We start from the raw sequence: 26686 nt of genomic DNA on the forward strand, positions 1-26686 counted from the left end.
GGCCATACATCAGAACAACCTGCATAGGACCAGCCATACAGCAGAACAACCTGCATAGGACCAGCCATACAGCAGAACAACCTGCATAGGACCAGCCATACAGCAGAACAACCTGCATAGGACTGGCCATACATCAGAACAACCTGCATAGGACCGGCCATACATCAGAACAACCTGCATAGGACCGGCCATACATCAGAACAACCTGCATAGGACCGGCCATACAGCAGAACAACCTGCATACGACCAGCCATACAGCAGAACAACCTGCATATGACCGGAAATACATCAGAACGACCTGCATAGGACCTGGTCGTAAGTGCGATCTTATGTGCTTTAAAAGCACGCCCAAACTGCTTGTGACTGCATTATGACCTCTCGACCCGTGGTACCACACATCATGCACACAGTGTGCACAGGAACTGTCGAAATTGTGCGGATCGCTTGCACATCGTTCAGGTGTATGGCCAGCTTAAATTACACTGCGGCCTGTATCTCTCAATACAGACTGATCTAGAAAAGACAGCGACACCTCAGGCAGGAAAGAGGAACTGCATGGGTTTTGAAAGGTGCACAGTGCTAGAATGAACATTAGATAAAATACCCTATTGTACTCACATTGGGATTCTGCCCCCCCCCCCCCCCCCATATTATACACATCAAGCACCTACTGTACCCATTATGTCATCTCAGGTTTGTAGTCCTTACCTTGTCCCTGTAGTTTAGCGATGGTAGTTGTCATTTATAAGATAAATATATATGAGAATGTAGATTAGAACTTCAGGAGCCAGTCCGATCACTGACACAAGAGGCCTCAATCCTAATGGCAGATGCACTCCCTGAACACGACCAGGACACTCCTGTGTTATCCCAACCACTTCAAATGGTCACTTCCTGTCCATGCCCTTTCTCATGCAAGCGGGACTGAAGCGGCCCCTCGGCACATGTGGATTGTGATCACGGCACATGTGGTCTGCTGATAATCTGTCTGTTACAGTGTAGTAACCGGCGGCAGGTGACACCCGTGTGCACCCCCCCTTGTGATGCCACTGCAGATGTGTCCTGCAGCGATTGCCCGGGATGCGCAAACATCGTGGGAGCGTTATGCAGCAGGAAGCTGTGATCCATTCTCAGCCACAACCTTCCCATAGAAGCCAATGGTTTGTGTGTTTAATTCTGAGACTGCTAATATAAGACAAATTCTCAATAAACACTGGGACGTTTTAATGTTGGATACAATTCTTCGTAACCTGCTTCCCCCAAAACCCCAATTAGTATTTAAGCGGGCTTCTTCTTGACATAGTTCCTTTCCTGCACCAAGTTCCTGACATTTACCCCCAGATTGGTGGAGCATTGTTGCTGAGGTGATACTCCATTGCTTTCACTATAGTCTGTGGCTGGGTTTCGGCGATGTGTGGGTCTACGTCTCCATCTGAGTTCTTGTCTTGGCTTTTATTTTGTGACTTTTATATGTATTTTGTTGCTTTTTGTATTTTTATATAAAGTGTTGTCTAAGCTGTGACGTATGTATCGGATTTTGTATTTGATTAAATGTTGTTATTTATATTCGTATTTTGTATTCATTTCTTTGCTTATCTGAGAAGTGTCTCTTTTATCCTGACTGTGTGTTTAAATCAATCAATTATATATGCAAATTGAACCCAGAGCGGTATTTAAGTTTGAGCCAGTATACCAGTGGACACGCCTCCTGAGGAAGTCATTGGATGACGAAACGCATAGAGGTGTTTCCCTGCTGACGCTGTGGTCGTCTTCTGATCTGTCCGTCTCCCGGTCAAGCCGTCTGCACGCTGCTGCACATCGCCGTCTGGCTTAGTATCTATGGCCGCCCGGGTAATTGTTACGCCGACACTTGTTCTTTTAAACCCACATGTATGTGAGCATTACTACATTAGTAAAGTACTGTTCAATTTTACGCTTCTCTGTTTTTTTTCCCTGTATGTCTATGGGTACAGGTGAGCCCTAATAAGTGGCACTACATGTGGACTTATTATTTATGGACAGATCCACTGACTGACAGTGGACTTTTGTACATATATTTGGACATATACAGTTTGTATATGTATAAATATATATATATCTTATATATTTAGCCACACGTTCCAGCCCAGCGGGATAGACAAACCCGCCCCCCTAGGGAAAAGACCAGTGTTCTACACACCACCACCCCCTTGACATCACCTCCCCCCGCCCAGCCAGGGCTACAGTACACGCCCACCATCCACCATGGTGTAGGTGAGCGGCAAAATACCCCCCCCCCCCCGCCCCGGACTCTCGCGACACCCCCCCTCCCGCAATTAACGGCACCCCCGCGATTCACAACCCCCCCGGGACCCCCCCTCCCGCGATTCCCCCCCCCCGTGCCACCCTCCTGTGATTTGCGTCCCTCGCCCCCGATTCGCGCCCCCCCATCCCGCAATTTGCAGACCCCCCTGACCCCCTTCCGGCAATCCCCCCCCCCCCCAGCGGATCCCCGCTCCCGCATTTCACGTACCCCCGTGAGAATGGGGGATCCTGTACCGCCACAAGCAGGTGCTGCCCCTAGGTGGGAAATCCAGCCCTGGCTGCCGTGCTGCAGGTTCCCCCACTGAAAGAAGTGTCCCCACGGTCCTCTGCACCAGCGCCACAACTTTTATCAACGTCTTGCCCACATACCACTATTATACAGCCTCCTGCTCTCATGCACCACCTTACTCCCTCCCAATGGGAGGAGACGCTCACCCACTGCCAGGAGCTGCATACTGTCCCCCACCCTCCTCCAGTTCTAGGGATGCCCATCGATTTAAAATCATCAATGGTTTATGGCCGATGTTGAATACTTTTGCCATCGATGTGGGAGGACCAGATGGTTTCCCTACATCGATGGCAAAGGAGAACCGATCAGTTTCAAAAATTTTTATGGTGCCGGGACACGGAGCATAGCTCTGCACCCCCACACCCGAAAGTCCCGCCACCGAGTTCTGATTGACGCACGGCCTATTCAGTCAGATATAATGGATGACCATCGATAGCTACAACTATCGATGGTTATCAAAGTAATATTTTACTACTATCAATGGCAGGGTGCAAAATTGCCATCAATGCCAACCATCGATGGCGTCTGCACCAATGCCCATCCCTACTATGCAACAGCCAAAAACCTTTACTACCCCTCATGCCCACACACCTCTATCACTGCCCTGCCTCCTGTTCTCCTGCCCTGTAACTTCCGCCAGTGGGGACCCGCTCACCTTGTGTTGCCCACATTCCCCTATCATGCTTTACCACCCAGCCTCCTGCTCTCATGCACCCTAACTCCCACCCAGTAGGAGGAGACACTGACTCAGGGCCACCGTCCTGTACTGCCACGCTGGACCCTCACCCACTGGCAGAAGCTGCACAGTGTCCCCCACCCTCCTCTTTAGTCCCCCGTATGCCCACACACCCCTATCAATACCCAGCTTCCTGCTCTCCTGAACCATAACTTCCACCACTGGGGAGTCGCTGAAGCTGTGTTGCCCACATGCCCCTATCATGCCTCATAGCACAGCCTCCTGCTCTCATGCACCCTTACTCCCACCCAGTAGGACGAGACACTGACTCAGGGCCACCGTCCTGTACTCCTGTGCTGCCACGCTGGACCATCACCCACTGGCAGAAGCTGCACAGTGTCCCCCACCCTCCTCTTTAGTCCCACTTATGCCCACACACCCCTATCACTACCCAGCCTCCTGTTTTCCTGTGTCGTGACCTCCACCAGTGGGGAGCTGCTGACTCAAAAACACCCTACTATACTATTGCACACACACACACACACACCTAAACAACACACACCCCCACCCCCACCACACCCACAAATGTCACTGTACCATCCACACTATCAATGTACATCTTACTCTGTAACCGCTTTTTAATTAAACAAAACAATACACACCCCCTTCCACATCATATGCTCTCTATTTAACACATTTCACCTATAACTCAAGTTGCAATACAGGCCATCTTACATACAATTCTAACCATATTTCTCACACTACAAACGTTCACAAATGAAGGGGGCGCAGCCCCTTACGACCGTGTAAAGAGCGCCAGTAAGGTGCGATGAATCACCTCGTACATATATATAGCACGTTTTACAGACCTCAGAGTGCCAGCCTTTCTTTCTTACTCTTCTTAGTCATCTATATATATATATATATATATATATATATATATATATATATATATATATATATATATATATATATATATATCTCAATCCACACAATAATCGTTTCAACTTAAGTAACAGAATTAGGTCATTTGAGGTACTAACACCCAGAATAGGTCATTTTTTGATCCTGTAGAAATTATATACGTTGTTCCCTGGTACATAAAAGGAAATTGTCATTGTAATAGGAAAAGATTAGAATAGGTAAGAATTGCAGCTTACTCACTGAATTCTTGTTTCATTATATAGTGCCAATTCTCCTATAATACACCTTTCACATTGCACCTATTTACTGGGCCCCCACATGACGTCAGCGAACCGGCAATATTGACGGTTTGCAGAGGCGATCTGAACAGATGGCAAATGCAGGGTCGCACCAGGACTATACCATTACCATTGGTATGACTTGTTCTGTTCCATGAGTTCTGTTGTACATAATAAAAGACGTTCTGTCGCTGCAAAAGTGTTGACACCCCACCTACAGGCAGGGCCGCCGACAGGGGGATGCTGTGGGTACAGCTGTCCCGGGCCCCAGCCTCTGAAAAGGCCCGGGCAGCTCATTTTAACCACCACAATCCTCCGATGTGCTGCCTGCGCTGCGCTTGGTCCTTGAGCCTCTGCAGGTCCCGAAGCACAGACTTCTTCAATGCAGGTGGCCAATTAAAATGCTGCACCGGCTTTTGAGCCAAACAGAGCTTGTGTACCCTTAGCCAATCACAGCGGCTGCCGGTGCACGAGCTCTGATTGGCTCACCAGCCGGTGCTGCATTTTAATTGTCCGCCGGCATCCTGCATTGAAGAAGCATGTGCTTCGGGACCTGCTGTGTCGGGTGGTAAGTGAAGGGAGGGGGGGAGATGAGGTGCGGGAAATGGGAGCATAATGACAGCTCATCTGACGTGGGCAACTCCACGGTGCCCGGCATGGCTGCTTCTGTCCTGGGGAGATCAGACTACTGTGCAAGCGCAAAAAAAAAAAAGGGGAGGGCTGGACTTAAAATCAGCCCCGGGCCCCAAAATTCCTAGTGGCAGCCCTGCCTACAGGCTGCTTTAGATCCTGCACCCAGCGAAACAACCCAAATGTTGTACAATGATCCTGCTGCTGACCATTAGAATGTAATAAATAAATGCAATGCCTTCCGTTATTTTATTTATGTTTGCTCAGTAGTTGTTGCTCTGTCTCATTTATTAATCTTAGTACATAGAAATGATTGCCTGGTGTATTACTACAGCTTTAGCGTTATAGGAGTCTAATAAGATCCTAGAAGCTTTGCATACACTGGTACTTATATGTTAGTTGGGCACCCACTATAGTTAGTACGCTCATACTCCCACTATCCATGTCGGCATGGAGTTGATTTTTTATAGTGTGGCGAGCGCAGCGATTCACCGAGCCCGAAGCATGGCGAGCGCAGCGTGGATAACTTCACATGTATCCTTCCCTGTGCTGTAGAACGTAAGAAGACTCCGCTTCATCTTGGTTGTTGACCACGACTTTCTTCACGAACCACACATTTACTGAACTCCCTGAAGAAGGATCTTGACCCTTGTTGGCCTGTAGTGGGGTAACCACATCTTCAATTACCATGTCTGAAACTGAGAAATATATGCAGTGAGTACCTGCTGCTGATGGGGATAACTATATACAAGACAAAGGAAATGATGTAATAGCCTGCAGGTTGCGGGTTCCACCTGATTCCAGCGAGTAAGAACTTCATTTGCAAAAGCATTTATTTTATGCCACTCTTCAGTTTATTGGTGAATAACATTTCTCAATAACAATAATAGTCATTTCTAAACAAATATAAAAATGTCAACGACCTGCAAGTGCTCTAGGAACGTGGGGCCATACATGCATGTGCCCAGCACTTCAACTGGACGGGCATTCAATGAAACCCGGGATGGCTTTGTTAAAGCCGATGGATTAATCATTGCTTACGTTTCCCACCGTTTGATAAATATTGGATTGCTATCATAATGGTTTATGGCTCATTGCAAAATTGAGCCTTATGTAACACAAGTGAGGAATCTGGACATTCCCTACTGACAGGGTGAGTGTAGAAGTGGTGCCTAAAGCTAGATCAGGCAGAAGCTTACTGTATATATACCAACAGTTCGGGGCGGTGACGCACACGTCGGGACTCGGGACCCGTCCTCTCCTTTATCTTGAGTGAGTGACGCAGTCACTCCGCCGCGGCGCTTGCTGGGAGGAGGAGGGAGGCGGGACACAGACTTGTGTGGCGTGATTCCGACTCCTCCCCGGCTCCTCCTGCGGGCAGAGGCTGCTGCGCTGCCGCGTGACACACACCGGCCCGCCTAAACAGTGACACCACGTGAGTGCGGCTGTAGAGATGGGCAAAACGGATCTTTTCGCGGACCCGGGTCGACCTGGGTCGGTCGGTGAAAAGATCTAGATCCTTTGGGCGGCTCTGCGGCTCAGTTTGTGTAAAAAAGACAGTTATTTATGGTTTGAGTTAGTGTACCATACCTCCCAACATGACCCTTTCCAGGAGGGACACAATGCTCTGTTTCTGGACTTCCTTCTTAATGTTTGATTGTTATTACCTGTGTGGAAACACCTTTCTTATCCATTTACCTGTTTAGAACAGGTAATAGCAATCATTCGTTAAGAGGGAAGTCCAGAAACAGAGCAAAGTCGTAGGTCAGAGATGGGGAACCTTTGGCCCTCCAGCTGTTGTTGGACTACACATCCCAGCATGCCCTGCTACAATTTGCTATTTGGCCATGATAACACTGTTGCAGGGAATGCTGGGATGTGTAGTCCAACAACAGCTGGGGCCAAAGGTTCTCTAACCCTGACCTAGGTGGTGCACTTAACATAGATAGTCGTTTGGTCGACTGATCTAGGTCGACATTAGGTCAACAACACTAGATCGACATGCTGAAAGGTCGACGTGGAACAAGATCGACATGGTTATAGGTCAACATGAGGAAGGTCGACAGGTCATAAGGTCGACATGGGGATTTTCACTGTTTTTTGAGCCGACATGTGCCGACAGGCGGTATTTCATGCCCTACCTTCCACTAGGGCATGGAGTGAGATTATAATAGTGTGGCGAGCGAAGTGAGACACTGTGCCCAAAGCATTGCGAGCAATGCGAGGGTCCGATTCTCACTTCCAACTGTGTCCATGTCAACTGTGTTGACATTCGGGTCAAAAAACAGCGAAAACCCCATGTCGACCTTATGACCTTCCTCATGTCATCCTAACGTCCATGTCTACCTTTTCCCATGTCAACCTTTTCCCATGTCGACCTTTCTGCATGTCGACCTAGTGACTGTCTGACCAACGCTTGTCTGACGAACAATCCAGTTCCCAGGACCTGGGTAGAAGTCCCGTGTAAAGGGACACGGCGTGTCCCATTTACACTGCCGCTGACAGGGGTCTGACCCGCTGAAGACCCGGGGTTTTGCAGCGGTGTAAAAGGGGTATTAATTTGCTCGTTGCCAAGGGAGACTAAATTTGCTCATTGCCGAGCCCCCCCTCCCCCCCCCCCAAATGAAAGTTAAAAGAAGGCCCCCTCCCCCTCCAAATTAAAGTTAAATGTACTACACAGCCCAGCAAACAGAGATCTAGTAAAAAAAAAAAAACACATGTGCACTGCCTAATTTATGTCTGTGTGTCTGTGTGTTCATACTTCTACTACACACCTTTCTGTGATACTACTGGTGAACTCAGGTGAAGCAATCTTGAAATGCCTGCCAGTGCCAATGCCTCTGCTCTGCTCTGCTGTTGATGTGTAGTCACCAGACCTCCCTCAGGGCTTCCAGATTCAGAAGAATCTAGATCTGCACGTGACACAGCAGCAGCAGCAGCAGCACAAGCAGCCAATTAGAAGAAAATATCTCAGCTGCCAAAGGGGGCAGTGCTGAGCTCAAGCAATGCAATGTGCATTGTATTGTATGTAATGCTAAGCGAAACGGATCCGGATCACCATTTTGGGATCGGCGGCTCGCTCGTTCTTTTGATGGATCCGTTCAAAAGAACCGGATCGTTCGCGAACGACACATCTCTATGCGGCTGCCTGTTGTTGGACTCGGACGCGACGGACCGCGCTGGCCCGGCGGTGAGCTGTGTGGGGCGCCGCGCAGCAGGTCATTGTTCAGTATTTACTGTAAGTTGGGCAGTGGGGTAGGTGGGTGGGCACAGGTGTGTTGTGACTGTCTCTTGTCCAGTCCAGAGTCCGTGGCCGCCAGGCCAGCAGCAGCACACAGCCGCAGCCCACAAACCTGCAGTGCGGCTGTCTGTGTCCGGGGTCCCCCCCAATCATCTGTCCCACTGTCACGCGACTCACCACCAGTCCAGGACTCTAGTGAGAGTCCTGCGCGCCCAGACAAGGACCAGGTCACCTGCTGGGCGATGTGACGTCACTGTGCCCTGTCCCAGTCCCCCAGCCCAGCCAATCTCTCCCAGGCCCAACCAATCTCCCAGGCCCAGTCAGCGCCGGCTGTCCCACTGTCACCAGTCCAGGACCCCAGGTAGTTCCCTTCTGCACGCCCAGGTCACCTGCTGGGCAATGTCACTGTGCCCAGCTCCCCAGCCAATTTTCCAGGCCCAGCCAACACAGCATCTACTCTAAATTTACTACTGTGGCCACTAGCATTTGCCGTCCCCCTTGGCAACGAGCATTTACCCTCCACTGTGGCAACAGGCATTTGCCCTCACCCTTGTCAATGAGCATTTGCCCTCCACCTTAGCAACAGACATTTGCACTCCCCCGTGGCATCGAGCATAAAGGCCCTGGCATCGAGCAAGAAACCCCAAGCAAGCAACATGGAGGTAGTCTGTATTTATATGGCATAATATGTAATAGCCATTACGGTGTGTGGTATATGTAATGGGCATTACGTTGTGTTTGGGATAACGTGTAATGGGCATTAGAGTGTTTGGCATAATGTGTAATGGGCATGTAGTATACTTATGTAATGGTTGTGTGGGACGTATAATAGGCATTCTGGTGTGTTTTTTGGTGTGCGCCTTTGGCGCGCACTGTCCCTGTTGTCCTTGGTTTAAAAATTTGTTGAGCCCTGGCATAACTCTTAATGGGCATTATGGCCTCTGGTGCACACGGTCACTGTTGTACTTTTAAGAAAAATTGTTGAGCCCTGGCATAACGTCTAATAGGCACTATGGCATGTGGTATAATATGGATGTGTGACATGTAATAGGCATTATGGTGTCAATTTTTGGTGCGCGCCTTAGGCACGCATTGTCCATTTTGTCCCTATTTTTTTGTAATCGTCCACTCATGGCATAACGTGTAATAGGCATCATGGTGTGTGCCATAATGTATAATGGGCATCAGTGTGTGGCATAACGTGTGATGGGCATTACAGTGTGTGACGTGACGTAACGTGTATCTGGCATTACCATGTGTAAAATCAAGAATATATTTGAAGCAAATGTAAAAAACAACAACAACATAAGGCGGGTCAAGGGGCGGGACTGGGGGGGGGGTCAATGGGTGGGCTGTGGGTGTGTCAAGGGGCGGGTCACTGTCCGGGAATTGCTCAACACAAAGGTGATAACCCTATCACAATGTGATGGAGACTGCTTGTGTGCTGCTGTTCTTAGCTCTGTGTATCAGAGCTCAGCTGGCCTGGGCTGACAGTCTGCACATAAGAGGGCCAGCAGCAGCACAGTACACTAGCACAGTGACTCATCAAACACCCCCCCCCCCCCCCCCCCATACACTGGATCAGCTTCCTGCCCGAGGCCCCGAGCTCACAGGAAGACCCGCCCCCCAACTATTCAACTCTTTTCCTCTCGTCTTCTTATGTTCCTGGTCCTCCAGCTGCCCATACACGTCCCGATGCGGGGCGTGCGTTGTGGGCTTAAATAGCACGCATCGCATCGCATGCGTTGTGCATGCAATACGATGAAAACCAAGTACAAAAAGTATGTGCAGCACATACTTTTTGTACTCTGCGATGAGGTGCCGCGGGAGCGCGCACCTCAAAGCACAGATTGCACAGCCCGCATCGGCACGTGTATGGGCAGCATCCCTGTTTCCCCAGCAGCCAGGAGGGATAAGGCAAGGCTGGATCTGACATAAACAACAGAGCAGAGCATAACACAGAGGTACTCCCTGACCCCTGCAGTCTAGCTCTCATCTGTTGCTGTTTCTTTCAATGTCTCCCCTGCGGTCTCTCACTCTCCCCTACTGTCTCTTTCACTCTCCTCCTCTTCCCTTCTGTCTCAGTCACAATCTCCCCTGCTGTCTCTCTCATTAACTCCTATGTGGCCTCTCTTAGTCTCTCCCAGACTTTCTCTCTCACCATGTCCTATGCCAGTGGTTCCCAACCCTTGTCCTCAAGTACCCCCAACAGTGCAGGTTTTCCAGGTCTCCACACAGAATCACAGGTGATATAATTAGCTCCACCTGTGGATCTTTTAAAATGTGCCTGAATAATCTGTGCACCTGCCGGGTTACCTGGAAAACGTGCACTGTTGGGGGTACTTGAGGACCAGGGTTGGGAACCACTTTCCTATGCTGTCTCTCTCAATAACTCCCCTGCGGTATCTCTCTCTCTCTCTCTCTCTCTCTCTCTCTCTCTCTCTCTCTCTCTCTCTCTCTCTCTCTCTCTCTCTCTCTCTCTCTCTCTCTCTCTCCCTCTGCCCTGCGTTTTCTTTCACTATCTCCCCCTCCCCTGCTGTCCCCCTCTCTCTCTCTCTCTCTCTCTCTCTCTCTCTCTCTCTCTCTCTCTCTCTCTCTCTCTCTCTCTCTCTCTCTCTCCCTCTGCCCTGCGTTTTCTTTCACTATCTCCCCCTCCCCTGCTGTCCCCCTCTCTCTCTCTCTCTCTCTCTCTCTCTCTCTCTCTCTCTCTCTCTCTCTCTCTCTCTCCCTCTGCCCTGCGTTTTCTTTCACTATCTCCCCCTCCCCTGCTGTCCCCCTCCCTATCTCCCCTGCAGCCTCTCTCTCTCTCCCCTGTGTTCTCTGTCACTATCCCCCCCCCTGCTGTCACCCTCCCTATCTTCCCTGCAGCCTCTCTCTCTCCCCTGTGTTCGCTATCTCTCTCTCTCCCCTGTGTTCTCTCGTTCACTATCCCCCCCTCCCCTGCTGTCCCCCTCCCTATCTCCCCTGCAGCCTCTCTCTCTCCCCTGTGTTCTCTCTTTCACTATCTCCCCCTCCATATCTCCCCTGCAGCCTCTCTCTCTCCCCTGTGTTCTCTCTGTCACTACCCCCCCCCCCTGCTGTCCCCCTCCTTATCTCCCCTGCAGCCTCTCTCTCTCCCCTGTGTTCGCTATCTCTCTCTCTCCCCTGTGTTCTCTCTTACTATCTCCCCTGCACTCTCTATCGCTCTCTCCCCTGTGCTTTCTCTCACTATCCTCATTGGTCCTATGATCCCGGTCAGCTGTGCTGAAATATTACATGTTTTCCTGGTTAGTGGCACCACTGACGGCGTATGGTCCCCCATCAGCGGCGCTGCTGAAGTCCCAAGCTCTTCAGGACAGCGACGCTACCGAGGCCCCATGTCACCGCTCCCACCGGCGCTTGCGAGGCGGAATACCCGGCTGTGGCGACCCTGCACTTGACCCTGAACTAAAGACCTGTCACCACTGCTTCAGGACAGGTAAGAGGTAGACAGTAACACACACACACACACACACACACACAATAAAACCTGTACTGGGGGGGTTTAGGAGGTACAAAGTAATGCATGTCTGAAGCCTTTCAAACCCCTGCTTCCCCGTCTATCTCCCATCTCATCTCTTTTTTTTTTACTCTGTCTAGCTCTCTGCCACTGTCTTTTACTCACTGAAACCCTCCCCTGTCATCTTTTTTCTCTCACTTTCTCTCCCTCTCTATTTTCTCTCCCATCTCTCTACTCTATTTTTTGCTGTCACCCCTGCCCCCTTCTCTTTCTCTCCTGCTGTATCTCCCACACTCACACTCCTCTATCTCTGTCTTTCCCCCAGCTCTCTTTCCCACTGCCCGCTTCTTTCAACCCTCTCCCTTACTCCCCATCCGTCTCTCTTCCCTAGTCTCTCTCTCTCCTCCCCATGCTTCCCCCTCTCTTTTTCCTCCCCTCTCTTCTTTACTGTCACTATCTCTCTCTGGGGGAGATTCTCTAACAATCGCGGCCCAGCTCCGCCCCCCTTCGCCACCCATTGCATACATAATTATCGCATATGTTCTAACATATGCGATAATTATGGCAAAGGACAGCTCTTGCGTTAAGAGCTGTCCGTTGCGGTGAGAGTCGCAGGGTCCCAGCGGGTCCTGGCGGCTCCCCCCTCCCTCCCGGACACAGGTGAGGGTGGGTCGGTGCGGGGCGGCGGTGGGTCAGTGCGGGGCGGCGGTGGGTCGGTGCGGGGCAGCGGGGGGTCAGTGCGGGGCGGCGGTGGGTTGCGGTAGAAGCCCATAGGCTTCTATGGGGCATCGCCAGATTTTTCTGGTGATGCCCCCCAGGCGCGGTAACCCGGCGGGGGATGATTAGAGCATCCTAAAATGCGGTAAAAACCCAGATAACGGGGTTTTTACTGCATTTTTAGTTTAGAGAATCTCCCCCTCTCTCCCTATCTCTCCACATTTCTCTTAGTGACATCCTCTCCCTGATGCTCTAACCCTCTTGCTACCTTTTCTCACTCTCCCTTCCTCCCTCCCTGACATTCTCTCTTGCTCTCATCCCCCTTTCTCGGTCTGTCACCTTTTCTCTCTTGCTACTCTGTAATTCCCTCTTTTTTTCCATGAAGCACTCTCTCCCTCTCTCTTTCCCCTTGTAGTGACAATGGTGGGAGGGGGGGGGGGGGCTTTCAAGATTTTGCTATGGGGCCCACAAAGATGTAGTTACGCCCCTGGCGCTCTCTATTTTTTTCTCCCCTGCCCTCTCGCTATCTCCCTCTCCCCTGTGCCCTCTCTCCCCTGTGCTCTCCCCTGTGATCTCTCATTATCTCATCCTTCCATGCGCTGTCTCTTATCTCCCTATCCCCTGCACTCTCTTTCGCTATCTCTCTCTCCCCTGCACTCTCTCTGTCTCTCTCCTGTGTGCTCTCTCTCTCCCACATGTGCTTTATCTCTCCATTTTTCCTCGCTATCTCTCTCATGCACTCTCTCCCCGTGCACTCTCTCGCTATTTCACTATGCTCTCTCTCCTGTTCACTATCTCTCCCCTGCGCTCTCTTGCTATTTTTCCCTCTCTTCTCTGTGCTCTCTCCCTCGCTATCTCTCCCCTGTGCTCTCTCCCTGCTCACTCTGTCCCTTGTGTACTCTCTCCAACTTGGGTGCTCTCGCTAACTCCCCTGACTTCCTGCCCTTTCCCCTGTGCTCTTGCTTGCTATTTACCTCTCTCCTGTGCTCTGTAACGCTATCTTTCCCTCTCTCAGCTGTGCTCTCTCCCCATGCACACTCTCCTTTGTGCACGCTCTTTCCCTTGGGTGCTCACTCGCTATCTCCCCTGAGTTCTTTCCCTCTCCCCTGTGCTCTCGCTTGCTATTTCCCTCTCCCCTGCGCTCAAGCTCACCATCTCCCTCTCCTCTGCACTCTCTGACCACACATGAGCAGTGGCAATGTGTGGCTCATAGCTGGTATCTGGACTATTTGTCTACAACAAGAAGATAGACAGCCATTAGGTCGACACCATTAGTTTGACAACTCAAGAGGTCGACATGCCATTAGGTCGACATACCATTAGGTCGACATTTTATTAGGTTGACATGCCATTAGGTCGACACCATTAGTTTGACAACTCAATAGGTCGACATGCCATTAGGTCGACATACTATTAGGTCGACATTTTATTAGGTTGACATGCCATTAGGTCGACACTGTCATTAGGTCGACAGTGTGTAATTCGACAGTCAAAAGGTCGACATGGGGTTTTCACTGTTTTTGAGCCGACATGTGCCGGCAGGCGGCATTTCATGCCCTACCATCCACTAGTGCGAGGTGTGAGAATAAAATAGTGTGCCGAGCGCAGCGAGGCACCGTGCCCGAAGCGAGGGGCTGCGGTTCACTTCAAACTGTGTCCATGTCGACTGTGTCGACATTTGGGTCAAAAACAGTGAAAAACCCCATGTCGACCTTTTGACTGTCGACCTAATGGCATGTCGACCTAATGACATGTCGACCTAATGGCATGTCGACCTACTGAGTTGTCTAACTAATGGTTTCGACCTAATGGCTGTCTATCTTCTTGTTGTAGACAAATGGTCCCGCATCCCTCATAGCTGCGAGGAGCAGAAAAAACTAGCGCAAAAGTTTAGACAGCACTAAAAGTAATGTTCCCTCTAGAAATGAGGGCAAGAAGGGCGCCGCTGCACGGGGGCAGCGCAAGGGGGGCAGACCGGGCCCGCCGACGTCACAGTTGTGGGCTGTCCCGGGCAGCCGACGTCACAAAAGGGGCGTGCCTGGGCTGCGCCGTCGCGAAAAGGGGCGGGCCCGGCCGCCGTTGTCACTAAAGGGGTGATCAAACGTTTTCGATGCTTTATTGCATCGTCATCAGGATGGATGATGTTTGATCACAGCTGCAGTGTCCTTGATTTATTTACGTCTCCGTGGGTGCTGTCTATTGTTTATACATAAATATATAATAGAAAAGGGAGGAGGCGCGTATAAAGTATACCAATTTTACTAATTCATAAAAGCTCACGTACACAGAGGTTTAAACAATCTGTATGGTATCACCAGCGTCCGTCATCGGCACACTAGGGCTTCCCCAGCACGGCGGCTTCCCCTGGAGGGTGTTTTTGTTGACGCTGAACCAGTGGTCCCATCCCTTGGCGTGACGGAGCTTGTCGGTGCAGAGTCCATGCTGTCCTGCTAACTACAACCGCAGAAGCCGCCGTGCTGGGGAAGCCTTAGTGTGCCGATGACGGACGCTGGTGATACCATACAGATTGTTTTAAACCTCTGTGTACGTGAGCTTTTATGAATTAGTAAAATTGCTATACTTTATACTCACATGCGCGCCTCCTCCCATTTATTTTCTATATATGCTTAAAATCCGGAGGTTGGAGATCCGTGTTCACTCCCGGCGCGGGAGCAGCAGCCGGCGTCTCCCGCCTCCCACGTCACTGAGCGTCACCCTGCGTCACTCCGCTCAGGCTCAGACGCGGCCAGACGTCCCGGCGGCTCCGTTGCCAAGGAGATCTGTAAACAAAACAGAACCACCACAATGCATTAATACAAGTGAATATGCAAAAAGAAAAACTGATACATTTAAAAACAATTGGCTCAATAACGGCAGTCTGAGAATAATAATATGCAAGAACATACTCAAAAGAAACGGAAATAAATCTCAATGGGCGGTATAAATAGAGCAATGGATATTGACTAGCAAATGACAATACTATTACTGTATAAATAACTCCCTATTATAAAAAGCTATGGAGGCCCAAGTACTCGTTGAGTCCTCTGGGAGATAAAGTGCCCAGCCTGTAAATCCAACCCGACTCACATTGCATCAATCTGAGTGATCTGTCACCCCCTCGGATTGATGCGGCGATCAGAATGAATCGTAAGGATGCTACACTATGTCGTGCCTTTTGAAAGTGGCGTGCCACTGGTTGGTCACTAGAACCACTTTCAATGGCATTTTTAATGTATTTGCGGTGTGTGTCCCTTTATCTCCCAGAGGACTCAACGAGTACTTGGGCCTCCATAGCTATTTATAATAGGGAGTTATTTATACAGTAATAGTATTGTCATTTGTTAGTCAATATCCATTGCTCTATTTATACTGGCCATTGAGATTTATTTCCATTTCTTTTGAGTATGTTCTTGCATATTATTACATCTGGCCGCGTCTGAGCCTGAGCGGAGTGACGCAGGATGACGCTCAGTGACGTGCGACGCTCAGTGACGTGGGAGGCGGGAGATGCCGGCTGCTGCTCCTGCGCCGGGAGTGAACACGGGTGATGGGTTGTGAGTAAAATATTGTGTTTTGTATCATGTTTTTTGATCTGAGGATGAGGCAATAAAGTGCCTCGAAACATAGGTCTTCTGGCTGAGCACCCTTTAAAGTATTTTTTCCTTGGCGGATGTGCTGCTTCTATTGGGACATTATATATATATATATATATATATATATATATATATATATATATATATATATATATATATATATATATATATATATATATATATATATATATATATATATATCTCTATCTGGGGTTTCCAAAACGGCACTCATGGAACATAAGGCAACTGTGGTGCAGGGTCCAAAATAGCAATTGATAAAGACAGCACTTACCCAACCTTGCAGAAGGGAAGAAGACAGACCAGCACTCGTTTTAAAGGTAGAAGAAGGTTGAATGTATTAAAGAATATTTACAGCCTGGCAAACATCTTAACAAACATCAAACAGACCCGACAGTCTGTTTCAACTGGGCTCTAACCAGTTTTCCTCAGGGGTACAGTACATCAGCAAAAACAGGCAGTATTTAACAAGAAAAAGGCGCCAGACCCGCCTTAGAATTCAAATTGGCGCTGTCACTCAGCACCACGCACGGTGCTGAGAGCGTCATGTTGCTTAGTAACAAGGGGCTGGCCTGGGCACGTCATTCGGGGAATCCCTGTGACGCCTGTATTGTATTGCTGATGCCGCTTGATGTTTACAAGACGGCTGGTGTGCAGAAGTGACAGCGGACCTATATAGTGAATTAAGTATCTAGGTGGGAGCAAAGTGTGTGAATGATTCAAGTGGACTGTGATTAAACTAATGATCCACATAGTTAATGGGTTGGGAGATTGTGTCAATTAGTTAATCTCCCAGTGTGTGCAGAAGCGTTAGCGGAGGAATTTTATATAGCACTCAGCAGGTTATCAGTGACAGCGTGTTAGACACATATGACCGCATGGGGAAAAGCAAAAGGAGTTAGGTTTGCTTTTTAACGTATGCTTTTTACAGTATTAAAATATCGGCACTGCAAGAATCAATTGGTTCAACAATAGACAGTAGGCAACATTTGCAGATCATTCAATTCAGACATCTAATGCTAACACACGGAGGTGTTCTGAAATAAGCAAGATGGTGCTCTTAAAACACAAAGTTATAGCGGCAAGGTAATCATAATAGCAATAGAAGCACACAGCGGGACTTCCGGTTCCGGTCCCGATATGAGCGGCCGCGGCTAGCGATACCTCCGCTGCATCCCCGGTACCAACCACCCCCCTGCTCCCCCCGAGCAACCCTGAAGCCCTCCACCTAGCCCTAGGGCTAGCAGAGAAGAAGCTGCCGAGCAGAGTGCTGCGCGATCGCGGCCGTCACACGCGCTCTGGGGTGCCGCGGCGAGCCGCGACAAGCCGCCCCACGCTAGACACCGGGCGAATCCTGCAACCCCAGTCTCACCGCACAGAAACCCAGCCAAACTGACACAGGCCGCCTACCTGAGCCGCCTGGAGCCCTCCACCTGGCCCCCAGACTAGCGGAGACGGTCCCGCCGAGTACAGGGCACGGCTGTCGCAGACACAACACGCGCTCTGGAGACCGGCTGCACCACACCACGCCGGACATCAGACGCCAGGCGCATCCCACATCCCTGGTCCCAGCGCACGGGGGCTAAGCCAGACAGCCGCAGGCCGCCTACCTGTGGCATCTATCAGCCTTAGTGACCTGCCCGACCCCACCGGAATAACCGACAGTATGATCAGGGCCGCAAGCTTGTGACAGAGGACGCTGCAGCACCTCGCATTGGGGACAGAACACTTTTGGAGCCCAGACATAGCCTAGGGCAGAGCCTGCTAGACAGGACACAGCGGGGCACAAAACCCGGCCTATACAGTATCCATACACCCACCTCTGGCGGTGGATGGAGAGATTTCTCTCTCCACAGATGCCGAGGAGGTCACAAAAGCCAGAAGAAAAGAGGGCCAAATCCAGCTCCAGATCACAGTCACAATCCAGATCCAAGATGGCCGCCACACGTGACAAGACAGGAGACACAGCCTCTCAGGTACTGTTTTCCCAAACCCCTGATACCCAAGAAGGACCCCCTGTCACATATTCTGAGGTTGTAAAGGCTATACAAGAGACTATGGGTCCCCTGATGGAGGCTCAGGCAGCCAAATTTAACACAGCCATTAAGGATGTCACAGCCCAGTTGAAACAAGTAGCCCACATGCAACATACCACTGAATGCAGGGTAGGAGAACTTTTTCAAGACGTGACCGCACAAGGGCTCCTCTTCCAGCCTCCAGCAAACCTGTTATGAGCTGCAAAATAAGATTGACGATCTTGAAAACAGATCGAGAAGGAACAACCTGAGGATTGTGGGACTAGATGAAACCATAAGGGGCCCTGACCTATACAAATTTCTACAAATTTCCCTGCCTGAGATGTTACAGATTTCAGATCAATGCAGCGACATGGTGGTCGAAAGAGCACATCGCCTGGGCCCGACGCGCACCACAAGGGGAAATAGACCGAGGGTCGTGATATTTCGATGCCTAAACTACCTACATAAAGACGCTATATGGTCGGCTTCCAGGAGACACCGAGACCTGAAATGGAATGACGCCAAAATATTCATATTCCAGGACTACTCTGCGGAGGTCACTAGGGCCTGCAAGGAGTTCGCACCAGTATGTACGAAATTATTCAACGCAAAGAAGAAATTTGCATTACTCTACCCGGCCAGATTGAGAATATTCGAGGGGGATAAGGTTAAAGACTTTACCTCGGCTGCTGACGCAGACTGTCACCTCGCTGAACAAGCCGAAACAACAGAGGCTGGCCCTGATGCTCGGGAGACACCCGACTCTGGACTGACAAGATGGGTAATGTAGCGATTAATGAGGGCTGGTGAGGGCCACATTTATTTCATGGGCCATGACTAAGGTGCAGTGAGCACCGAAACAGCCTGTCGGGTGTCATGACTGGTTGGGGGAGGACTTACGTGGTGAATATGCCTTATCACTCTCATGCTAAGTAGACGTGTCCTCCTTTACTTTTAAAGTCTTTTTTGCTACATTGTCCGATATGCACTTTATATGCCTAATAAAATGTTCTTTTTTCTGATGTTGCTGGCTCTCTAAAGCATTTTTGTATCTTTACCATTTTTGTGAGCTTCAGCACTCCTGTCATTGACCTGTGTGTGCAGCCTAGACTCATGGTCTGTCTATATATATATATATATATATATATATATATATATATATATATATATATATATATATATATATATATATATATATATATATATATATATATATATATATATATATATATATATATATATATATATATTTAGGTGATTCATCGCGCCCTACGGGCGCTCTTCACACCGTCGTAAGGGGCTGCGCCCCCTTCATTTGTTAATGTTTGTATTGTGAGAAATATGGTTAGAGTTTTATGAAAGATGGCCTGTATTGCAACTTGAGTGATAGGTGAAAAGTGTTAAATAGAGAGCATATGATTTGGAAGGGGGTGTGTATTGTTTTGTTTAACCCCTTCCTGACAGAGCCAGTTTTTGCGTTCCTGACAGAGCCCTTTTTTTCAAATCTGACATGTCTCACTTAAGTGGGGATAACTTTTTTTTGCTTTTACTTATTGTTTTTTCGTGACACATTGTACTTCAAATTAGTGGTAAATTTGGGTCGATACAGTCTGTGTTTTTTTGTGAAAAATACCAAAATATCGTGAAAAAATGGAAAATTTAGCGATTTGCAAAATGTTAAATTTTCTGCTTGTGAGACAAATAATCTTACCACTCAAAATAGTGAATAACTAACATAGACCATATGTCTACTTTATGTTGACATCATTATTTCAACTTCCTTTTAATTTTTTGGGACACTAGGAGGCTTACAATATGAATAGCAAATTCTCAAATTTTCAAGAAAATTTCAAACACTGATTTTTTTAGGGACCAGTTCAGTTCTGATGTGACTTTAAGGGACTTGTATGTGAGACACCCCCATAAATGATGCCATTTCAAAAACTGCACCCCTCACAGTATTCAAAACAGCATTTTGGAAGTTTGTTAACCCTTTAGGTGTTTCACAGGAATTAAAACAAAGTGTAGGTGAAATTTCAAAATTTCTTTTTTTTTGCAGATTTGCAATTTTAATACATTTTTCTAAGGAACACAGTACATTTTACTAGAGAAATGTGACTAAAAATTGATTCCCCCAATTCTTTTGTTTTCATAAATATCCTATATGTGGCCCTAGTGTGCACGGTGACCAAACCACAGGCTTCATAATAGAAGGAGCACCTACTTGATTTTGGAGCCTCCTTTTTATGAGATTATTTTTTAGGCACCATGTAGGTTTCTAGGCACCATAAGATGCTAAAAGTTAGGAACCCCCCCACAAGTGACCCCATTTTGCAAACTACACCCCTCAGGGAATTCATCTAGGGGTATAGTGTACATTTCAAACCCCCAGGGGTTTCACCAATTGTGGTACAACTGGGCAGTGAAAATGAAAAATTATTTTTTTTACACAAAAATGCAGTTCTGGCTCCAAATTTGTCATTTTCAGAAGGTATGAAGGAGACAAAGCACCCCAAAATCTGTGCCCCAATTTCTCCCGAGTACGGCAATGCCTCACATGTGACCAAAAAATACCAGTTGGGTGCATGGCAGGACTCAGAAGGGAAGGAGTGATTTTTGGATTTTGCAGCTCAGATTCTGGTGGAATTTTGGTGGGTGCTATGTCGCATTAGCAAGACCCCCAAAGCACCAATACAGTGGAACCCCCCCCACAAGTGACCCCATTTTGCAAACTACACCCCTCAGGGAATTCATCTAGGGGTATAGTGTACATTTCAAACCCCCAGGGGTTTCACCAATTTTGATACAAGTGGGCAGTGAAAATGAAAAATTACATTTTTTTACACAAAAATGCAGTTCTGGCTCAAAATTTTTCATTTTCAGAAGGTATGAAGGAGAAAAAGCACCCCAAAATCTGTGCCCCAATTTCTCCCGAGTACGGCAATGCCTCACATGTGACCAAAAAATACCAGTTGGGTGCATGGCAGGACTCAGAAGGGAAGGAGTGATTTTTGGATTTTGCAGCACAGATTCTGGTGGAATGAATGGTGGGTGCTATGTTGCACCAATACAGTGGAACCCCCCCACAAGTCACCCCATTTTGCAAAGTACACCCCTCAGGGAATTCATCTAGGGGTATAGTGTACATTTCAAACCCCCAGGGGTTTCACCAATTGTGGTACAAGTGGGCAGTGAAAATGAAAAATTACATTTTTTTACACAAAAATGCAGTTCTGGCTCAAAATTTTTCATTTTCAGAAGGTATGAAGGAGAAAAAGCACCCCAAAATATGTGCCCCAATTTCTCCCGAGTACGGAAATGCCTCACATGTGACCAAAAAATACCAGTTGGGTGCATGGCAGGACTCAGAACGGAAGGAGTGATTTTTGGATTTTGCGGCTCAGATTCTGGTGGAATTTTGGTGGGTGCTATGTCGCATTAGCAAGACCCCCCAAGCACCAATACAGTGGAACCCCCCCACAAGTCACCCCATTTTGAAAACTACACCCCTCAGGGAATTCATCTAGGGGTATAGTGTACATTTCAAACCCCCAGGGGTTTCACCAATTTTGATACAAGTGGGCAGTGAAAATGAAAAATTACATTTTTTACACAAAAATGCAGTTCTGGCTCGAAATTTTTCATTTTCAGAAGGTATGAAGGTGAAAAAGCACCCCAAAATCTGTGCCCCAATTTCTCCCGAGTACGGCAATGCCTCACATGTGACCAAAAAATACCAGTTGGGTGCATGGCAGGACTCAGAACGGAAGGAGTGATTTTTGGATTTTGCAGCTCAGATTCTGGTGGAATTTTGGTGGGTGCTATGTCGCATTAGCAAGACCCCCCAAGCACCAATACAGTGGAACCCCCCCACAAGTCACCCCATTTTGAAAACTACACCCCTCAGGGAATTCATCTAGGGGTATAGTGTACATTTCAAACCCCCAGGGGTTTCACCAATTTTGATACAAGTGGGCAGTGAAAATGAAAAATTACATTTTTTTACACAAAAATGCAGTTCTGGCTCAAAATTTTTCATTTTCAGAAGGTATGAAGGAGAAAAAGCACCCCAAAATCTGTGCCCCAATTTCTCCCGAGTACGGCAATGCCTCACATGTGACCAAAAAATACCAGTTGGGTGCATGGCAGGACTCAGAACGGAAGGAGTGATTTTTGGATTTTGCAGCTCAGATTCTGGTGGAATTTTGGTGGGTGCTATGTCGCATTAGCAAGACCCCCCAAGCACCAATACAGTGGAACCCCCCCACAAGTCACCCCATTTTGCAAACTACACCCCTCAGGGAATTCATCTAGGGGTATAGTGTACATTTCAAACCCCCAGGGGTTTCACCAATTTTGATACAAGTGGGCAGTGAAAATGAAAAATTACATTTTTTTACACAAAAATGCAGTTCTGGCTCAAAATTTTTCATTTTCAGAAGGTATGAAGGAGAAAAAGCACCCCAAAATCTGTGCCCCAATTTCTCCCGAGTACGGCAATGCCTCACATGTGACCAAAAAATACCAGTTGGGTGCATGGCAGGACTCAGAACGGAAGGAGTGATTTTTGGATTTTGCAGCACAGATTTTGGTGGAATGAATGGTGGGTGCTATGTTGCACCAATACAGTGGAACCCCCCCACAAGTCACCCCATTTTGCAAAGTACACCCCTCAGGGAATTCATCTAGGGGTATAGTGTACATTTCAAACCCCCAGGGGTTTCACCAATTTTGATACAAGTGGGCAGTGAAAATGAAAAATTACATTTTTTTACACAAAAATGCAGTTCTGGCTCAAAATTTTTCATTTTCAGAAGGTATGAAGGAGACAAAGCACCCCAAAATCTGTGCCCCAATTTCTCCCGAGTACGGCAATGCCTCACATGTGACCAAAAAATACCATTTGGGTGCATGGCAGGACTCAGAAGGGAAGGAGTGATTTTTGGATTTTGCAGCTCAGATTCTGGTGGAATTTTGGTGGGTGCTATGTCGCATTAGCAAGACCCCCCAAGCACCAATACAGTGGAACCCCCCCACAAGTGACCCCATTTTGCAAACTACACCCCTCAGGGAATTCATCTAGGGGTATAGTGTACATTTCAAACCCCCAGGGGTTTCACCAATTTTGATACAAGTGGGCAGTGAACATGAAAAATTACATTTTTTACACAAAAATGCAGTTCTGGCTCAAAATTTTTCATTTTCAGAAGGTATGAAGGAGAAAAAGCACCCCAAAATCTGTGCCCCAATTTCTCCCGAGTACGGCAATGCCTCACATGTGACCAAAAAGTACCAGTTGGGTGCATGGCAGGACTCAGAAGGGAAGGAGTGATTTTTGGATTTTGCAGCACAGATTTTGGTGGAATGAATGGTGGGTGCTATGTTGCACCAATACAGTGGAACCCCCCCACAAGTGACCCCATTTTGCAAAGTACACCCCTCAGGGAATTCATCTAGGGGTATAGTGTACATTTCAAACCCCCAGGGGTTTCACCAATTTTGATACAAGTGGGCAGTGAAAATGAAAAATTACATTTTTTTACACAAAAATGCAGTTCTGGCTCAAAATTTTTCATTTTCAGAAGGTATGAAGGAGACAAAGCACCCCAAAATCTGTGCCCCAATTTCTCCCGAGTACGGCAATGCCTCATGTGTGACCAAAAAGTGGCAGGACTCAGAAGGGAAGGAGTGATATTTGGATTTTGCAGCACAAATTCTGGTGGAATGTTGGTGGGTGCTATGTTGCATTAGCAAGACCCCCCAAGCACCAATACAGTGGAACCCCCCCACAAGTGACCCCATTTTGCAAACTACACCCCTCAGGGAATTCATCTAGGGGTATAGTGTACATTTCAAACCCCCAGGGGTTTCACCAATTTGGATACAAGTGGGCAGTGAACATGAAAAATTACATTTTTTTACACAAAAATGCAGTTCTGGCTCAAAATTTTTAATTTTCACAAGGTATGAAGGAGACAAAGCACCCCAAAATATGTGCCCCAATTTCTCCCAAGTACGGCAATGCCTCACATGTGACCAAAAAGTACCAGTTGGGTGCATGGCAGGACTCAGAAGGGAAGGAGTTATTTTTGGATTTTGCAGCACAGATTCTGGTGGAATGAATGGTGGGTGCTATGTGGCATTAGCAAGACCCCCGAAGCACGGTGAAATTATGAACCTAATATTCCATAGATGTGTGGTATATTTTAAAACACTCCTTTATACATAGGCCGGGTTTGTCGGGGCAAGTGTCACACTGGAAAATAGTTTGCTTTCTTATTCCCTTTTTATAGCAAACTTTGCACCTTTTTTGTGTCCTGCCCTTTTTTCCAGTGGAGGGGATTTCATCAGGAAAATGCTGCCCTGGTACAATACGGGGACCAGTACTAGAAGTACTGGGGCCCTCTGCCTGCTGGTTCCCAAATATTAGGCCCTTTATGACTTCCTCTTGAAAGTGCATAAATGTCCCCCTCTGGCCGGTAGAACGGAATAGCACGTAAGCGTTATACAGTGCCATCTGGATGATATACACGGCCACCTTCTTGTACCAGATTTTTGTTTTCCGCAGGGCACTGTACGGCTTCAGTACCTGATCTGAAAGATCAACTCCGCCCATGTACCTATTGTAATCCAGGATACAATTAGGTTTGGAGGTGTGGGTACTGGTACCTCGTACAGGGACGGAGGTGGTACTGTCTCCGTGAATTGTTGTCAGTATAAGGACATCCCTCTTGTCCTTATATTTGACCAACAACATATTTTCGTTGCATATTCCCCTGCTTTCACCCCTTCTCATTACTTGGGCAATGTGCGTTTTTGGGAGGCCTCTTTGGTTCTTGCGCACAGTACCGCAAGCTGCTGTACCTCTTGAACCAAGGGCCTTAAACAGGGGGATGCTGGTGTAAAAGTTATCCACATAGAGGTGATAACCTTTATCCAGGAAGGGGTGCACTAAATCCCAGACAATTTTTCCACTAACACCTACGAGGGAGGGGGGGCATTCTGGCGGTTCAATTCTTGAATCCTTCCCTTCATAAACCCTAAACCTGTGGGTGTACCCTGAGGTGCTTTCACACAGTTTATACATTTTTATGCCATACCTTGCCCTCTTACTGGGAAGGTACTGGCGGAATTTAACCCTTCCTTTAAAATGTATAAGGGACTCGTCGATACAAATGAATTTTTCAGGGATGTACACCTCTTCAAATTTGGCACTGAAATGATCAATGACCGGCCTGACTTTGAATAGCCGGTCAAAGGTGGGATCATCTCTGGGTGGGCACTGTGCATTATCGGTGTAATGTATAAATTTAAGAATTGTCTCAAATCGAGTCCGGGTCATGGCCATACGGTAAAATGGAGTACTGTACAGAACATCTGTACTCCAATATTGCCTAATTTCTGGCTTTTTTACTATGCCCATATGAAACACCAGACCCCAAAACGTCATCATCTCTACTGCATCTACAGGGGTCCACCTAGCAAATGATGACGTGGGGTTTTGAGCAATAAACTGCTGGGCATATAAATTAGTTTGGTCCACCATTAAATTTATAAAATCATCAGAGAAAAATAATTTGAAAAAGTCAATTTCTCTGAGACCTGTGGAATCAAATTGGATTCCTGGCATGGCCAAAAACTCAGGAACCTGGGGCTCAAAATTGTCTGGTGGTGGGGTCCATACGAGATCAATTATTGGGGGGGGGGGTCTCAGCTGCTCTACGGGGGCGTCTTTGAGGGGGTCCCTCATCACCAGAGGAGGAAGAGGAGCTTAAGGCGAATCCTTCAAATTCCCCGCTTGCATCACTGGCTGTGTCAGAGTCAGAAGCAAGCATGGCATATGCCTCCTCCACTGAATACATTCTCCTGGATGACTGGGAGGACATTTGGGAGGACATTTGGGAGGACATTTGGGATGCCATTTTTATTTTTGTGTTACTGGTAGTGAAATGTTTCAACACGTGTATAGTGTAGGGGGGGGTACAAACTTTATTTCAATCCGGGGGGTATGTAGTGTGTAGTGTGTATGTGGTGCAGAAAAAAAAAAATACTTTATACCAATAAAAAAAAAAAAAATGAAGGGGTTAAAAATAAAAAATTGAAGGGGTTAAAAAAAAAAAAAAAAAGGTCCTGCGCCAAAAATTGAGCACAGATGTTGGTCAGTAACGTCTGTCACTGAACAGCGCTCAAAGGCAACAGGAATTTGATAAAAAAAAAAAAAAAATAGATCAACCCTGTGCCGAAAAAGATGATCAGTGATGTACGTCACTGATCAGCGCACAGCGGCCACAGGACACCCACAAAATCACAGTGTGTGTAAAAAAAAAATTAAAAAAAGACCCCACAGCACACACACAAAAAAAAAAGGTGATCAGTGATGCGACACTGATTACCAGTGAGGTGCAGCAGGTGCACAACCTTTGGTGCAACTGACAGGTATATATAAAAAAAAAAAAACCTCTGTACCCCCAAAAAAGTTGCTGATCACCTCAGATATAGTGATCAGCACAAAAGGCGGGG

The 26686-nt window shown here is 47.8% G+C and overlaps 1 long non-coding RNA gene across 1 annotated transcript in view; it reads left to right on the forward strand.

Annotated features, from left to right (window-relative positions):
* Nucleotides 1–8801: 8801 nt before the first annotated feature.
* Nucleotides 8802–26686, forward strand: part of LOC146036764 (uncharacterized) — a 23669-nt gene continuing 5784 nt past the window's right edge. The window contains exons 1-2 of the long non-coding RNA XR_014460953.1: nt 8802–9004; nt 11614–11799. This is a non-coding gene — a long non-coding RNA (uncharacterized LOC146036764). The remainder of the gene's footprint in view (nt 9005–11613; nt 11800–26686) is intronic.

The sequence above is a fragment of the Crinia signifera genome, chromosome 9 (genome assembly GCF_055691185.1).
Source record: "Crinia signifera chromosome 9, ASM5569118v1, whole genome shotgun sequence".
Classification (NCBI taxonomy): Eukaryota; Metazoa; Chordata; class Amphibia; order Anura; family Myobatrachidae; genus Crinia; species Crinia signifera.